This window comes from Taeniopygia guttata, chromosome 2 (assembly GCF_048771995.1).
Source record: "Taeniopygia guttata chromosome 2, bTaeGut7.mat, whole genome shotgun sequence".
In the NCBI taxonomy this organism is placed as follows: domain Eukaryota; kingdom Metazoa; phylum Chordata; class Aves; order Passeriformes; family Estrildidae; genus Taeniopygia; species Taeniopygia guttata.
Genome location: NC_133026.1, coordinates 77,199,068 through 77,216,971, shown reverse-complemented (window position 1 = coordinate 77,216,971; position 17,904 = coordinate 77,199,068). Strand labels below are relative to the sequence as shown.

At 38.2% G+C, this 17,904-nt stretch overlaps 1 protein-coding gene across 1 annotated transcript in view; it reads left to right on the top strand.

Annotated features, from left to right (window-relative positions):
• Positions 1 to 4,227: 4,227 nt before the first annotated feature.
• FBXL7 (F-box and leucine rich repeat protein 7) overlaps positions 4,228 to 17,904 on the top strand; it is a 225,285-nt gene continuing 211,608 nt past the window's right edge. Inside the window, exon 1 of the mRNA XM_072924278.1 lies at positions 4,228 to 16,872. The gene's annotated coding sequence lies outside the window, so the exon portion shown is untranslated. The remainder of the gene's footprint in view (positions 16,873 to 17,904) is intronic.

Here is a 17,904-nt window from a genome sequence, read left to right as displayed (position 1 = left end):
TTAAAGCTCTTTTGTGATTCTGTGACTACCCAACCTTGGCAAAAGGCCATTGTGATGAGCCTTCACTTTTTGGCAGATAGCTGATGTTGAATTCTTGACTTAACACAATGGGATGCCTGCACCAAAACTCTTAATCCAGATTTTTGTGTCAACCTTTAAACATACTTACATCCTAAAGGAAGATTGAGTGTGGATACATTAGGCAGTGGTGGTGGTTACACTTTACAGACATGCCTGAAAAATGCCTCCTCCTGACCATGTTCTCAACCTAAACCCAGTATTGTGCTCTCATATTCAGGCTCTGTCTCTCTTCCAGGCACCCTGATTCTGAGTGTCTTGGATTTTCTAAGGTATGATGGCACAGTTATAAGAGGATATATGAAGTTTAATCTATGACCTGGTGGTCTGAACCTCTTTTTTTTTTTTTGTGAAAATGGGTGTTGAAGTTGACTATTTTGAGTGCACTGAGCTCAAATCCTCCATCTGATGGTGGGTGCCTTATTCCCCTCCTCAGTTTTGTAGGAGGTGTCTGCTTTTGGGACCGTATTGCAAGGGAAGGGACTTAACCTGTTGTTGCTGGTCTTTGGCACAGAGATGGTTTATGATGTATGAACATATGTCATATATGAGCGCATGATTTGGGGTTACAAGAGATTTTGCGTGTAAACCAGTCAATTAAAAACGTGAGGCATGCTGATCAATCCCTTGACTTCCCTGGCCACGTGCTTTTTTCCTTTGAATTTCTTTCCAAGGCATGTGAGGCATGAATGTTTTTCTGCTCTGGGAATCAGTTGCTTCAGAAGCATGATGAGTCCCTCCCTCTATTTTAAATCTTAGAACTGACTATACTGGCACATTATTCTAGCATATACCATGCCTCATATCCAGAAAATGTGTTTTTTTCTTTCACAGAAATATGTATTATTCTTTTGGAGATAGTCTCTGTATATTCCCAATCATACCATGAAAGACTAAAGCAAAGGTCTCTCAGCTGGAAACTCAGTAAACCTGGACAACTTCTCTTTGTCTGGAAAGCTCCTGATATTTTATTTACATCTCATAAAGATGACTTTACTAATCATTAATTTACTGATGGTATAAAATGTTTAAAACTTACTCCTGTTCATGTAGATAGGTAGCATCAACCCTTGGTTACAGGTTAATACCAGGCAATACCGACACTAATAGTAAATTGTCCTGGAATTGGTTCTTTTACCTTTCACTGCAAAGTTTTCTCCTGATCTGCAACGCCCACCCACATATTTATATACTTGTTTGGAGAGCTCAGCTGCAGGAGCTGGGCCAACAACTGAGGTTTTTTTTATATGCACATGCAAACACACACATGGAGAATAATGAATATTTTGATGGAGAAATGCTTAACAGTTAAAAATGTGGTTTGAATTATGTAGTTTTCTGTTTCGTATGAATGTGTATCATTCCCATCAGAATGGGTTCTTTTGTAAGCTGGTACATTTGGAGTTTGCAGTTACTGCATTCCTTTAGCCGAAACTTCTGTTGTATGGTAAGGGAAAAAGATGCCACAAATCTGCAAGGTTCTAAAAAGATTGTGGTGTTGCACTCAAAAGGCGTAAGATGGAGATGGTGAGGATCCTCAGCCCATTCCCAAAACTGGATCTCATCAGTACTGCTGGAGCAATTTGGCAGCAAACTCCTTTTTTTTCAGGTTACTTTCCAGCCTTCTGGCAGCTGTGTACTCTGCTCATCAAAACCATGAAAAAGACTTGTAATTCATTTGGCAAGGTTTAAAATCATTTACATGTGTAAGTTTGAGTGTTTGAAAGGTAATGTTACAGACATGTCATTAGCCCAAGTGATAACAATCTGTAGTACTCAGTATTTCTCATTATAAGTTTTTTTTTTCTGTAAGTTTTATGTGGTATTTTTGCTAAGCTTTAACAGTTTGAACTGCAATTTTCCATTTTGGATATCTGTCTCAAGCAGACCTGGAGGTGGGGAAATGAGCTAAAACTTCTTCGATGAAGACTAAACAATTATATCCTCTCTTTTCTTAAAGTTTAGCATCTTCTTACTGTGAAGAAATTACTTGATATTTAATCGGAGGCTACTTAGATGTTGAGTATTCTACTGCTTATCTAGGGAGAGTAAAAAAGCCCCAACTTGGCTAAGATATAAGACCTTTAAGAGTGCTATAAACATGGTATCTGAGCCAAGAGCAGAGACTTGCAAAATTTGAATGATAATATTTCATATATTCACAACATAGTTCATTAGGCTTTGAATTATTACACTGTATGAAGTACAATGGTGAGAACGTGAGCCCTGAGAGTTAACTGGTGCTTACAATGTTGATATGGTTGTATCTTGTCTTTATCTCTGGAAGGTGAGGATAATTCCACTGTAGGGTATGGATACAAATTAGCTTTCATGAGCCACTTATGTTCTAGTAATCATTTTAGTTCTATTTCTCTTTTCTAGTAATAGTATTCTATTATTTTATTGAAAAAAAAAAATTAAATGATCTTACCCTGCAGTAAATATGCCCAAGGCAGTACACAGAGCAGCAAGAAAAAGGCAAAATATTGAATAAACGTTTTGTAAAGGAATTCTGTTCACCCATGGCTGGTCTGATGATCATCCTGTGGAAAATAGAGGACATAATGCAATGCACTATCATATATACATATATATGTGTGTGTGTGTGTATGTGTGTGTGTGTGTGTGTGTGTGTGTGTGTAGAAAGACAGGGAAAAGCAAATTAAGATCAACTTTTCAACCATTTTGCCAAATTGAAGTATTTTTGCCAATGCCTATTTACTGGAGAAATATAGGCACATATTGCTTAAAAAATATATTTTTTCTCTTTGAAACAATATTACTGTTGTTTACATTTGTCTCTAAAATTATTGTGTTAAACTTGAAACAGAAGTCAACTACAGGTTTATTTTTTTGTGGAAATAAAACATGAACCAATTGTGCAACTTCTGGTAGGGTTTGAATTTCTATTAATTGCCAACTGATTCTAGAACAGTTTTTCTGATAATAGTGAAGTAAATGCTACATTAACTAAAGCATACACGTGTGCCCTTAGCAGACAAGCAGTGTTCAAAACATTCCCACTGCTTTACCTTGTCATGCCTTCATGCTGGCTGTCAACATTCATTAGCAATCTGTGTTAGAAGCGGGGCTCTCTGCTTTGGCTGTAGGAGATCTGAGCTGCTATTCTTACGGTTTCTCTTCTGCTCAAGAATCATTCCAAGCCTAAATTTAGCATGCTTTTTTTTTTAAAATTTCATTTTAGTGTAACATTCAAACTGATAGCACTAACCAAGAGCATATCTGATTTTAGAGCTGCAGTCTTGACAATGTTAGTACTGGAAGAAAGCTTCTGTTACTCTTTGCATTACGAATCTTTGTTTTTCTCTTGGGACTGGAACATAAAGTTCATGATATGGTAAGGCTTGGGAGCACCTGAGTCCTTTCTGTTTTTGAGAAATAAGTATTGAAAAGTGTTGTTGTTATTTACAATGTTAATAACTCATCTAGAAATTTTAGTTTTATCTTGTAGTTTCAATTAAAATTAATAGACATTTGTTAATGTTGGTTTGATCTTTTGAGGAAGTTATTTTTAGTTAGTAAAATAAATTGTAAAATATTATAATCTTAGGTAAAATGTTCTCTTAATGTATATGTATGTATGTATTTTAAGTATTTTTCTTGCTTTTCATCATCTATTTTTCTCTTAATGCAGATTGTATTTCATACAGTCTCTTCAAAGAGAAATTAAAAGTGAATTTTTATATATTGTAATCTATAGGATCTATTTCTTTGTTAACAAGTGAAAGAGTTACCCAGATACATCTGTGATTGATATGAATGTCTCCTGTTAAGCAACTGTGCATATCTTGACAAGACCACCATTTTTCCAGCCAGGTTATCCTTACCCTTGGTCAGATGACTTTTGATATGCACAGTAAGATACTGCTCTAGTGCTTTTATTGGCTTAAGAAAATACAGTTGTATTAAAAAAAACCCCAAACAAATAGTAATCCTTTTTAGGGCCTGGGATGAGTAAGGAAGCATGAATTTTATTGCCTAGTTAAATTTGGAATTCTTGTCAGTAAGTACCTGGTCTGCTTTGATTTGTATGATAAAATGGAAGGATTCAAAGTGTGCTTCCATCACTGGTGCACTGTTTGAACAGCCAGTGCTTTTTTTTTTTTTTTTTTTTTTTTTTTTTTTTGTAAATCATGGCAAAAACAGCTTGTCTAATCTCATCTCATTAATGATACCTTTGTCTGTTCTGCTGCTCATGTTTAGAATTAGGTTTCTGTTGGAATTTCCTGCTTTCTGAACTCAGTTTTAGGTGGAGTTCTTGATATCAAATGGGTTTATGTTTAAAAGCACCGGGATGTGATGTGTCCAAAACTAATGAAGGTCTGCCATCAACATCAGTAGGGCAGATACCTTGCAAGACAGATGTTACAGGTTGGTGTGGAATGTGGGGTCTTTCAAAGGCAGCAGCACATTGCCAACTAAGTGGGTAAGAACATGGAATTGTCTATTAGGTTAATGCTTGCCGGGCCTTGCAGGGGTTGGCTGGAAAAGGGAGATTTGGGGAGATGCATCTCCAAGAGTCTGGCAAAAGCCACATATAATTGGTAAATGGAAGTGTGTAGAACCTTGCCTTAGGTGGCAATGCTCAGTTAAAAACCAAATTGACAGTGAGAAGTATAGGGCTTGGGTGTGGGGACACACAGCTGGCAAAGGTGCAAAATATTGGGAGCAATAGAAGATGTTTATCTTGCTCTTGCCTTAGCATAACTCTGTGCTCCCTCAGGGCCATTCTTAGGGCTTTACCCCAGTGCCTCCAGTGTCAGCAGTGGAGACCAGTGCCCTCATTGCAGTGCTCCTGATATTATGCCTATAGTTTTTTCTCCTATTAAACTGCTGTCCCTTCATCTTCCCCCAGTGTGCAGGAATGCTTTTTATCTATTATATTTTCTGCTTTTCTACTGTTGTCACTAATGTCTGTTTGGTCTAGTACCATGACAGCTAAGCACCTGTAGCCATATAGTCATAAACCCTGTAATCACAAAAGGGTTGTTTTATTCTACACAGCAGCTGTCTGGAATTGATGTGTCTCTCTTTCTTAGCTATCAGGAGCATTTTTTTCTCCTCCATTTTAGTGCTGGGAATCTGAGATTCCCATGCATAACCTTGTCATGGAATTCTGTGAAGGAGTAGTTTCTGGTTCCAGTTGTCCACAGACCTTAACCACACTAAAAGTTCACAACAGAGTAAGTCAAGTTAAAAAACTGCACATCACAGGTCTGAGCCTGCACTAGATTTAGAGTTTTGTGTAATCCCATCCTTACCTTTTCCTTCATTTTTTTTTTTTTAATTTTGATTTAAAAAGTCTGGGAACAATGACATTTTAAGAGTTTAAAGTTTAATAAATAGGTTGCTGATGCATAGCTTCCTGTTAAGCAGTTGGGAATTTTTGGAAAATGCTGCAGTTTTAATATACTTTGACAGATCTCTTTCAAAACTTCTTACAAACCTTATAAACAGTGATGAGAAATTAATATTGTTTGATATCTTCTGGGAAGATACTGTGGTCAGTATCTGAATGAAAAAGGGAGGATTGAAAAAAGTTTCAACCAAAAAACTATTATCTACCTTGAATATAGCTTTCTGCCACTGCTCTGCTGTACATAATTTGATACTAAAAAGTGAAAAGTTAGACTGACAGTAAGATACACTGAAGAAAAAAAATAGCTATGGGCTGAGGACAGAAGAAATGCTTACCTTCAATGACAGGTTTCATGCTTTTGTTAAATATTTGGTTGAGGGTTTTTTTTTCTTAGATTGGTTTTGATTGAACTAAACCTGCTATATTTAGATCAATTATTAATTTATTCTGTGCACCAAACCACGGAGGCAATAATATGTGTATTAACATACCTGTCCTGTGGAAATTATTCAGAAGTACTCAAATAGTGGCATGATCTTTATAGTTTTCTTTATTCTGTGTTCTGCAATTCTCCACAAACATCAAAGATAGACACAAGAATCAGCACAAAGGTTCAGCAGGTTTTCAACAAATGAGTTTTGGTACTTGTCTTAAATGATGCTGACCTCAGTATATTAAAAAACAAATTAACCCTACTACTTCCTTCCAATAAAAGGGAGAATATGGGGGGCATGCAACAGTCTGTGTGTTTTTCTGCAAATTAGAGGTTTGAAGGAATTGTGCATGAAAAACTCCCCACTGAGCTTACTGAATTTTATGTAACAACCCTATTATCTGGTATTAGTGTTAAATGTCCACTTTCTCTCATGTCCCCATGCTGGTAGATGAAAACTTACTGTTTGGGCTTTTTATGTTGGCTTGATTGCACACAGTGCTAAGTGAACGCAAAAGTCCTTTTAAATGAGCTCAGAGCAAGGAAAATCTGTTTCAGTAGGAAAAGTGTTTGGGTCTATTTTGGAATGTTGTTGTGGCTTTAGAATATTTAAGAAAACTACTGAAACTACTATGTAATATTTTAGCTGCCTATGGGACTCTTCAGCATGCAAAATGTATGATGTCATCTTCCCATTGTCCCTGTTGGTTGGGGAAGGGAGGAAGAAGGTATGTAGTGATATTATGAGAACAGTCTCCAATATAGACTCTTGGTCAGGGTTACAGCTTGAGAATTAGAGCAAAGAGAATGTCTTAGCTCTAATAAATAAATCTGTTGCTTTGTCTGCAACTTTTCACATGCTTTACATTCCCCATTTATTTGCACTGCTTTTGTTGTTTATGGAGGCTGGTTGTTTTAACTATTCCAATTGTACAAAGCAGATCGCTTTCTTGGGTTGTGATTTGCTAGTTCAATTGTATGGCCAGAATATGTAGCATGACATAATATAAATAGTCAGTGAAAGATGTGTATAACAATATGGTAGAAAGCCCAAAAAAAGCTGTTAGTTGTCTTTCTATACTTCCTCTGGATTCTTGTGGATTTTTTGGCATAAGCATTTTGGTGTAACAGAAGATACAAACTACAACTCATTAATCGACTGCAGAAAGCTAACTCTGATATCCTGCTGTGTTACTGCATTATTGGTACATTTGTAATATAAAAAGTTAGTACTTAGATATTACCTCTGAAGGAGAACTTGAGGAAAATATAATTTGTGCTTGTTTTGAGCCCTTGTTTTGTTTTGCTAGTACTTGCAATAAATATGAGGGATTTCTTACTACGGGAAAGTATTTTGCACTGTTCAGCTTTTACTACTTTCGTTCCCAAAAATTATTACAGGTTATTGATTCCTCCCTAGGAGTTACCAGCCTGGTTTGCTTGTGTGCCACTGGCCATGAGGGCTCCTGGAGAAGCCTGTATTCATCCTGGCCTCATTTATTCTCTAAGCAGACACTGTGATGTAAGCTAAGGTTTTAATTCATTCAGAGTGTGAGTGTAAGGCTGTGTGGCATCCATGCACTTTCTCACACCCTGTAACAGTTCAGTTCTGCTTCTTTTCTCACCTACCATCAACCTGTTTCCTGTCAAAGGCTTTTGACTGCCTTTGTGGCCCATAAAGCCAACACTTCACACGGGCAATTCAGAGCCATCTCCTGCCAATGTTTCTCAGGCCTTTTCTGTTACTTCTGAGAGAAATCTTAGACCCTGACAGATTGGAAAGATTTTTAATTTCACTTCTAATCTCTAGAAAGATTTAACCCATTTTGAGAAGTGTTACCCGCTTCTGAAATGTTTTCTATGTCCCATACAAGGCCTATATTGCCATCAATTAGTGTTTGCTGCTGCATGCTCTGAGCCTCTAGATAAAGGAGTTAGGGCTATTCTTGATAATTTTCACTACTTGGCTCTACAAGTATTCTTCCAAATTGTCTCCATATTTCTTCAAAGGCCTTTTTTTAATCTCACCCACTGTGATTACTTAGTCTCTTCCCCTTTTCTTCTTTGACAGGTCAATTGCTTCACATATGCAATGTTTGCTTGTACAAACAGTTTTGTAAAGTCTTTTAGAGAAAGGAAGAAGATCAGTTAAACTATTGAGATAAGGCTGGTGAAACAGTGGAAAAGATCTTCCTTTTCCAGGTTATTCTACATGCTGAGAGAAGGCTGTACTGCTGTTGCCAAGCTTTTGACATCTTTCAAAATTGTAATGAGAAGTTTAAACACCTACTGGTATCCTTTGGAGGGAAACTGTTCATGAAATATGACCTACCAACCAAAAATAATATTTTGAACCTGGGAGTCAGGTTAAATTAACATCACAACTAAAAGACAAGTATGATAATCTTTCCTGTTGCTCATTTTTTCCAGTTGAGGCATTTGTTGCTTAATTGTGACTGACTTTATGCATAAACAGCTTTGCAGGGTTAATACATTGCTTTCTAGCAAGTATCTGGACACTTTCCCACTTAAGACCTAGTCAGTGTTCTCCTGGTGCCCATTTCCTCTCTCCTTCCTTCCCCCATTCAAAATACCCTAGGTTTTGTTCAAATGGGAAAGGCATCAGTGTATCCAGAGGTATCCAGATTAAAAGCACAGAGCTCTCAGATTTAAAGCCCTGCAGTGGAGGTGCGTGGATGGTAAAAACAAAGCTTCCCATTTGGTATTTCAGCCTGGATTTGAGACACAGCTTTGCCTGGTCATAGCTTTATTGCAACTTTTGACAGCAGTGATGAAGGAGCACTAATTTGAAAGACAACTAGCATTTGTGCAGGGCACGGCTGAGCCCCTCAGCCTAAATGTAACAGCTTAGGAGTAAGCTATGCTGCTTGAATAGCTGTGGACAGGAATTCCCAGTCTTACCCTGTGGCCTACATTCCTGTGCAGAAATGCATAGGAATGTCAGTGATTTCAGTTCCATGATGGCTGACCAGGCCAACCACACCATTTCTCGCTGTTGTTTTAAATGATGGCTGCTTACATTTATATCATGCTGTTTGATTCTTTGCTTTTCCTGAGAAGTTAGCTGAAAACTGAAAACAATGCTAACAGTTAACCTGTGGAGGACAAAGGGGCTTTTTGTTTAAAAATAGAGAATGTGAATGCCAATTCTGGTCCCAATATATGTTTCTGGCAGAGTAGGTTAGCCCAAATGCTGTTTTGTTTTTCCTTAGTAAGGGTACCTAGACATCTGAATTCTATCCTTCATACTGTCAAGCAATATCTGGAAGAAGCCTAATAAGCATGGAAATGTTTCAAACTTCTTTTTTTTAATAAAGGCATTGTTTTCAGAAAACACTTTGGGCAAACTCTAGACCAGGCACAGTTGTGAGGAAATCATCAAACTTGTGTTCTGCAAGGAGAAAAGAGACAAAAACACGAGTTTGTTTATTTTTTTGCATGTATTTTCACTCCCACATCACCTTTAACTATTACAGATTAAAGAAAAGATAGCTGATTACTGCCAAAGCTCTGTGAAGAAAATAATTGGTTTCAGAGGGCTGCATTTCCATGATGTAATTGGGCATTTTGCATTTAAATCATTGTGACAACAGTGCTTTCCTCAGCATCCCATCTTCTGAACTCTGAGCATGTGAACTGAGCTGAGGCTGCCCAGCATGACTGTGATGTGGGAGCAGCTCCCTTTCTCCAGCTGGCTGTGGCATGGAGCTGCAATCAGGAGAAGCCATGCCCTGGTTGGCTCTTGGGCAATGTGCCACTTTTCTCCTGCTGCAAGGCTTGCAGACAAACTTGGCTGGTGGCCTGATCAGCTGCATTCAGCCTGGGTCTTTGGGAGCTGAAGAGAATGTATGCACTGTATTTTTTGGCATGAAATGTAACAGGTAAAGAGTAGTTTTTACAAAAAAAAAAAAAAAAAAAAAGTTTAGTTTCTTTTCCTGGTTTTGGGAATACTTGTATATATGACTTCTGCATCTAGTCATTGGGGTCCTAGTCCCCTGAGCATTGGCACAGCACAGACATCGCTGAACAAACAAACCCTTCCTAGCTTGAGACCTACTTAGTGTAGTTCTTGCAGGTCCTGCCATCTCTCTCTGTGCATCAGTGCAGGATTCATGATGAGAAGTTTATGTAAACACCACAAGACTTCTGCCCTGCATTTTGAACTGTAACAGCCACACCTGCTCCCCATCCACATAGACCCAGTGAACTGATAGAAACCGCTTCATTTCAAAACCATGAATCTGCATACAATACTGAAGACAATAAAAACTTTCAAATCGGTGTATTTCCAACCTCCTTTTCTTGGGGTGAAGCGGATGTGCGAAGACCGTGTCACGGGGTTAGTGGTTTTGTGTCATGTCTCACACAACTTGATTGGCTCACTCAAGCATAAGGTAAGTGTAATCTAGGAGAAGAGATTGATTTCACTCCACACACCCCTGACTTGAGGCCTGAGAAAAACTGCTTCCCATTCATGGGCTAAAATGCATGTCCTGCACTGCTTTTTGCTCAAGGCAAAGAACATTTATAGTTGGTTCATGTCCAATCCAGCTGCTACAGTCAAAAATTATCAGTATCTGGGTAAAGTAGAGGTAAAACTATTTCATGGTGAAAGTCAAAGAAGATTAAATCATAAATTTCTCCCTCCAATCACTTTGGCTTTTTATTTTTTAATTTTTATTTCATAATAGTGAAAGATACATTCTTTATTTCCCCCAAGCAAATCCCTTTGTAGATGGCTTTTCCCCATTGATTTGTGACCTTGGCTGTGAGAGAGATGTGGTTTTATGTCTGTCTCACTATCACTAAGTTTTGCTGATAGCTATGTTTATTCAAATGTAATAGTGTGCAATTACAAACAAGACAATGTCTTTGCAATACCTGCTTTATATCTCATGGACTCTGGTGACCTGCATTCAGGTGTCTTCTTTCTGGTGTTGTGGGAATAGGCCCCTGATCCTGTACCTCTGACAGCAGTATTGTGTGACTACATAACCTGATTTGTGGCTCTGCTGAATCCTTTCTGTTGGGAAGATTGAATTTTTTTTTTTTTTTGCCATTTTCTTCACTCCATTAAAACACTGATGGTTTTGCCTGTGCTTACACCTTCTTGTCTCTTTCCTCCTGCCAGTTAATTTTGGCCCAATTGGTCCCATTGTTCAGACTCAGGTATTGTCCTTCTCTGTAGCCCTATCTCTAATGTCAAACCTTTGTCCAATTCTCTTTAGTTCCCAACCATGAGCCTCACATATGTAAAATGGATTAGGTCTCATCCTTTAAAAAAAAAAAAAAGGCAATTTTAAAGAAATTAAATTAACAAACAACAAACAAACAAACAAACAAACAAAAACCCAGGCAGAAAAAGTGCCTGTTCTCAGACCAGATTACTTCTTTCTTTTGCTTCTCCATTACTACCACTGCTCACGCACCACAAGCATACTGCTGTTTTTATGGGTTCCACCCCCACCCCCCACAACCTGTCCCGTACAGGATGCCAAGCACACAGGAAGGAAGGAGAAGAAGAAATACTAGTAGTAATAACTGTGATCCAAACAGAATAGGTCTCTGAGTAATGCTGGCACCTCTCTTTCAATATCCTCGAGTGAGTTGGGTGAATGTTTTGCAGAAGTGATCAAAGAAAAATCAAAGAGCATTATGTAAACACATCTGAGTTAACAAAATGTCTTATCATGTCTCAATTTACACCTGTAATAAGTTACACAAAACTTACAGGAACTGTTCATATGCACAGAACTTGGATAAAGTCCACTTACTGAATTAAGGATCCAAGTTCTCTTCCCTATTGTATAATAGTTTTGAAGTGAAACAATACTCTTTTTAAATGATAAAATGAAAAAACCCAAGAAGGAAACTCAGCAGGAACAATGAACACTTTATATTTTCCCCTTTCTCCTCTCTCTTAGATTTGGCAGGATCTTTCAGGAATGGAAAACATACCTTAACTTTAACCAGCATACAGAAATTTCTCTAAATTTCTGCTCTTATTAATCTTGGAGCCAAAATTTGAAGGGTTCTTAAACTCATTCCTGCATATTGTGTTCATGTGTGCCTTCCTGATGGTTATCTTTCAGTGTTTTAATAAGCCCCTAGTACAGACAAGATGCTGCTAGGAGAAGAAACAGTTGTACCCAGGAGTGACTTGGATAACCACACGGTTGCAAAGATTATTCTTTTTTATGTGCTTTTACCACATTAAACTGAAGAACTTTAAAAATGTGGCTTGAATGGTATTTTTAAAGCAGGTGTTCAACTTGGATCCAGTTTTGTATGCATAATTATATACTTACAGGGCCTGATGGTTATCTGAACCACGTTTTATTGCCAAGGGACACATTCTACTATTTGTAATACACACCAGTATAAGTCTACTATGCTTACTCTTGGATTGATGTTGCTGCAGTGCTTGAGAGCCCTTGTCATGGATGAGGAGTTTATTGTGTTAAGCTCTTCACAAACGGAGGACAAATAGGCGTTCCCTGCTCCCATAGGCAACCTATGGATGTCTGATAGGATTATTTTTTCTCAGCTGCTCCTTAGATTTGGGAGGATCTCAAACATCAGCAAAATATAATGCTGTCATTTTACATTGATGACAATACAGTGTCATGAGGGTTTCCTCATATTGTGACCTCAAACCATGATCTTATTAAAAAAAGTCTTTCATAATATTTTAATCCCCATCATCAAGAAAACATTCAGGAAAATTCCATCTGTGCTAAATGGTTAAGTGGTGTTGCTGTCATTTGTGTTAATATATGCAATAGTGTTGAATGAAGTACAGAGTGAATTTGTTTTCCCATTGTGATTAGATTGTTAGAGCTTAAACTTGGTGGGTTCATGAAGCTCAAATTTTTTACAGGAGAGCATATGGATAGCTATAAGGTGTTACTGTTCATATTTAAAGTAAAAATGAGGCATGAAGAGGCACAAGGACAATCTGTGGAGTACTGGAGGCAAGGAAAGAAGGAAGGTGCAGACAGGTACAGTAACTTACTGTTCTGAAGTAGTGAGGTTGGTGTCTTCACAGCCTCTGTAGGGAATTTCTACCACTTTCCCACTGTTGCCATACACAGGTTGCAGCTCTCATGTTTCAGTTTATGCTCATTGCTTTCCATCCTCCCACTGTGCATCACTGTAATGATGCCTTAAGATGCACTTATCTCCATCTTTTCAATGATCTCCTTGGATGTATCAGAAAACTGCCATGAGGTGTCTCCAGTGTCTTTGATTGTCCAGGTCTCAAAAAGCTCCTGTCCCTCAGCCCTCCTCAGAGGACAATGTTCCAGCCCCAAAACACTGAATTCACTTCAGTTTATTGATGTCCACCCTGCATGAGGGGTCCAAAAGACACAGATGATTAGAAAATGAAATCTCACAAGTGCTGAACAGATAGAATTCTTCTCCTCCATGTGCTGGATGTGACCCTGTTGACAGAGCCCAGGACACTGTTGGCTGTCCCTGCTATATATGAAGCTACAGAGATGTTAAGGTGTCATAATACCTAAATGGTCTTACTACTTACACAAGTAGTCACAGTACTTAAGTAGCACTATGTTGTGCTATGTAAGTAACATTGATCAGTCCTTAAAAGCTAAAAATCCTGAAAGCTAAAAAGCTAAAAAAGCTAAAAGCTTAAAAGCTAAAAAAATCAGATCCAAAGCTTAAAAAACCCCAGGCAGGAGTGGGAAAGTGAGATTGGAGTAAAATGGGATTGAAGTTTGAAATGCAGAATCATATTTGCAGTTGACTGTACCCAAGGTCCAGACAAATGCAAGCAATATATCTGAAAATGCAAAAGCGGGTCTGATTGCATTCTTGACCTGGTTCACTTCTTCTTCATGCATCTTCAAGTGTTTTATTGAAGAGGATGTCTCTGAACATCATATATCAGTATCTATCCATTTAATACTGTAGTCTAAGGTGTGTCTAACTATGGAACAGCAATGAGCAAAGATGGTGAAATTATGTAAAATCTGCTGTAGATGTGAATCTAGCTTTTTCTCCTTGAAAACGTCTTACAAGAATTTTTCTTTGACTTTTTCTCTTTTTTGTGTTTTTTTTTTCTGCTTTAATTAGTCTCCAGGCCCTATTAAACAGGAACAAAAAGAGGAAGAGGAAGTACACATAATCTGCTTTCTACAAAGCAGTCTGTATTTATTTATTTAAGTGAGACAGAATCTCAATGTCTTCAGTGTTTTTTAAAAGGAGATTTAAGCAAATCAGCTAGGCAGCCAGCCAGGCAGAATGCATTTTTAGGCACTGGCTCAAAGGCAATGTCAAGTCATATTAAGCTGGGTGCCTAGAAATAATATATGTGAGATTTAAAAAAAAAAAAAAAAAAAAAAAAAATATACTGGAAGATCATCTTGCCACAGTTGTGGATGATTATTTGATAGAGATTGAAAAGAAATTGCATTGTAAGTCATAAAAGGATGATGAAAAATGCTTTGGAGTATTAAGCTAATTTGTATCTGTGGCAAAATGCAACCTGATTGCTACTTCTCAGACTTCACTATGAATCACCTGAATATAGTCAATAAAATATCTGGTTCAAACCAGTTCTCTGGGTTTGACCACCTTCCCAGAAAAAAAAAAAAAAACAAAAAAACCAAAACCAAGGGCTATCTTAATTGTTTACTTGTTTTGAAAACTTGCTCAATGATTGTGTATTTCAGTAGGAGATTTTTTTATATTACCCGGTTGAAACAGCTATTTTGACTTCCCCCTTTTTTTTTTTTTTTTTAATATATTAAGCAGTACAAATTAAGCATCTCACCCACAAAATATCATCTATATGATGAATAACCAATTTTGTTCTTAACCCTTGGTGCTGACATGGGAGCAGAGTTTTCCTCAGCTTTGAAGACCACAGAACCATTAGGGTTGGAAGGGACCTCTGGAGATCATCTCATCCAACCCTCTTGCCAAGGTAGGGTCACCTAGAGCAGGTTACACGGGAATATGTCCAGCTGGGGTTTGAATGTCTTCAGTGAGGGAAAATTCATTGCCAACTCTGGCAGCCTGTGCCAGTGCTCTGTCATCCTCAATGCAAAGAAGTTCTTCTTCATGTTGAGGTGAAACTTCTTGTGCTTTGGTTTACAGCCATTGCTTCTCATCCTGTTGCTGGGCACTGCTATAAATAATCTGGCACCATCTTCTTGACACCCACCTTTGAGATATTTGTATGTATTGATGAGATCCCCTCTCACTCTTCACTTCTCCAGGATAAACAGGCCAAAAAGCATCAGTCATAGGTGAAATTAAACTGTTTCAATTGCAATATTAAATATGTTTCCTACTTGTAACTAACAAGGTAATTAATTACACCATTTATCTAGCGCACTTGACGAGGCATGCTGGGGTTTACAGAAGCTCATCGGTAGATGGTGCTGTTGTGTCTTAAACTACTTCCTAGGATGAGCTTGAAATACTGCCCGAGGCACTAGAGGCACTATAAAGGTTCTGCCTCTAGGCGGCCTTAAGCAAATTTGGTTTGTTTTGAGTTGTTTGGTTTGTTGTTTGTTATTGCTTTTTTGTTTATTGGTTTGTTTTTAATTAAGAATGGGCAGAATTGATTTGGTGAGGGTTTATGTGTCTATAAAACTTGTACAAAAAAAAAAAAAAAAAAGGCCAACCTTTGAAGTAGGTCATATGGTTAGAGTAAGGCAAAACAAACTCTGTGTGGGATGAATGAGCTGCACTACTGAGTCAGGAAAGAAAGAAAATCTTTATGTGTGCACTGAATTATTAGTACTTATGGCTGTTAGTTGCCTGTAAAAATATACAACCTCACCTTATCTAATTATGTTTTTCCTCCAACTATTTGAATGGCAACTCTGACGCAGGTTCCATAAAAAGAAAGTTGCACAGAAGAGTGCTGCTAGTATGTGCATGAAAAGAACCCTGTGTTGCACTGGAGTGCTCTGTTCTTACTTCAGTACCTGACATGCAGAAATCAAACCATAAGATTTTCTTTCAGGCTGGGGAAAAAAGCCTGAAGGTATGTGAGTCTGCAAACATGATATTATTTCCCCTTCTCCTCCCCTCATCCACCGCTCTCCCAACCCCCGCTTAGTTTTTCTTAGAAGCATTTCCTCACTGGATCTCATTATTTCAATAGTGCAACAGACTAGTGATACAGTCTAAGAGCCACTCTGGTCATTTCTGTTATGTTCCCCAAAGCTTTTTTTGGCTTCTGCACAGCAGATAGTAATTCCTGGATCCCAGTTCTGCTGAGCCAGCTGGGCTCTTACAGCCTGTTTATAGTTGGGAGCTGTGCTGCTGAGAGACTGAGGACAGTAAGAAATACTGGCACTCTCAGGAAAGTGGGAGGTAAGGCAGCCTTAAGTCAGCAGAAAATTAGGGCAGCATTAACTTACAGTCTAGGTCTGGGCCAGTCTTAGCCATGTAAGTAGCCTTACATGATGGATAAACTGGAGGGATTTGATCTGTTTAATGATCAGCAGCATTTTTTGTTTTTTAATAGATATAATTAAAGTAGCAGACTGCTGCCCCACAGCATGCTCCCAGATGGCAGAACAATTTCTAGGCCAAGATTTCTGTCTGTTTTTTTCTAGGCAATCCCTGGAGCAAAAGAAGTCGAGTTACTACGGTGACTTAGTACAGGATGAGTGTATATCACAAACACAAAAGCATCCTATTTGTTGAGTATCTCCTGGACGCATCTTTTCCATTCTGAGGAGCTGATGTAGTCTAGCTGAGCCAAGCTGTTCTGCTTAATTCCTCAAGAGCAAAAAAAAAAAAATTATTTCTATGTCACATCTGTCTGGTTGCCACTCCCTGTCATGAAATCCTCTCTTTGTTACATGTTATTAAGCACGCTTGATCTCGTAATCAATTTTTAAGGCCAGAGAAGATGATTGTGATTCAGAGAGAGCACTTCGTGGGAAATTGTACACCTAGCTCATACCCTCATATTGTGAGTAGAATTTCCTCTTGTGATGCATAAGAATTTACATTCGAGAAATGATGACATGTGATGGTATTTTCCTCTTATTGCATATGTAATGTATCATTGATAAATCTTATAAAGCCACAAAAAATTGTATAGATTTTGGTGGGAGACATATGTAGACATGCAGACATGATATTGACCTGAACCCTGTATTTCTTAAGTAGCTTACATTTCATATGGAGAAAAGCTGCTTTACAACCCATTTAGATGAAGATTAACTTGTTTAGTGTTTATTTTCATTCCCAGTAGAGCAGTGATTGAACTCTATTTAGTCTGAGACAGATGCAACAGCAATGTTTTGCCTTAATTTAAATATTGCTAAGTATAAGGGACAGAAACTCTTGAAAAAGAGTCCAGTCAACTGTTTACACGATACTTGAGTCACTTGGTTGGACTGCCTGTCCTATGTTGACTGTATGATGCCTTTATCCCCAATTGTCTGCCCTGTTTATGTTGAATAATAAGTTCTACCCCTTTAAGACTCGTTCCAGGAGTGAAAGGGAGGGGGGAAGAAGCGCGGAGTTTGTTTTCAAGAACTGCACTCCCTCCTCCACATTTCCAGCTCCTGGACTGTGTCGTCTGCAGATGGACAGACAGCGAGAAAAAGCTCTCCTTTTTTTTTTTTTTTTTTTTTTTTTTTTTTTTTTTTTCTTTTCCTAGTTAGTCTTAGCTAGCTGAGGCAAAGAAGTTCCCTGGACTGTAGTTTTTTTCCCTTTCTCTGGACCTGCTCTTGACTGAACCCCCAGAAGAGCAGCAGCAGCAGCACCTGTGGCCAAGCGGGCCAGGCCTGGGCCATGGCATTTCCAGTGCCAGAATGACTGATCAGAGACTGAATGAGCCCAGCTGCAACCCCGGGGATTTTCCTGAGTTTGTCTCTCTCTTGGAGTGGCGAGAAGTTTTATTGTTTAATATTGTTTAAAATTACTTGTTTAATAAACAGGTTTTTTCCACTTTCCTCCAAAGAAGTATCCTTCCCGAACTGGTTAAAGGGGGGGA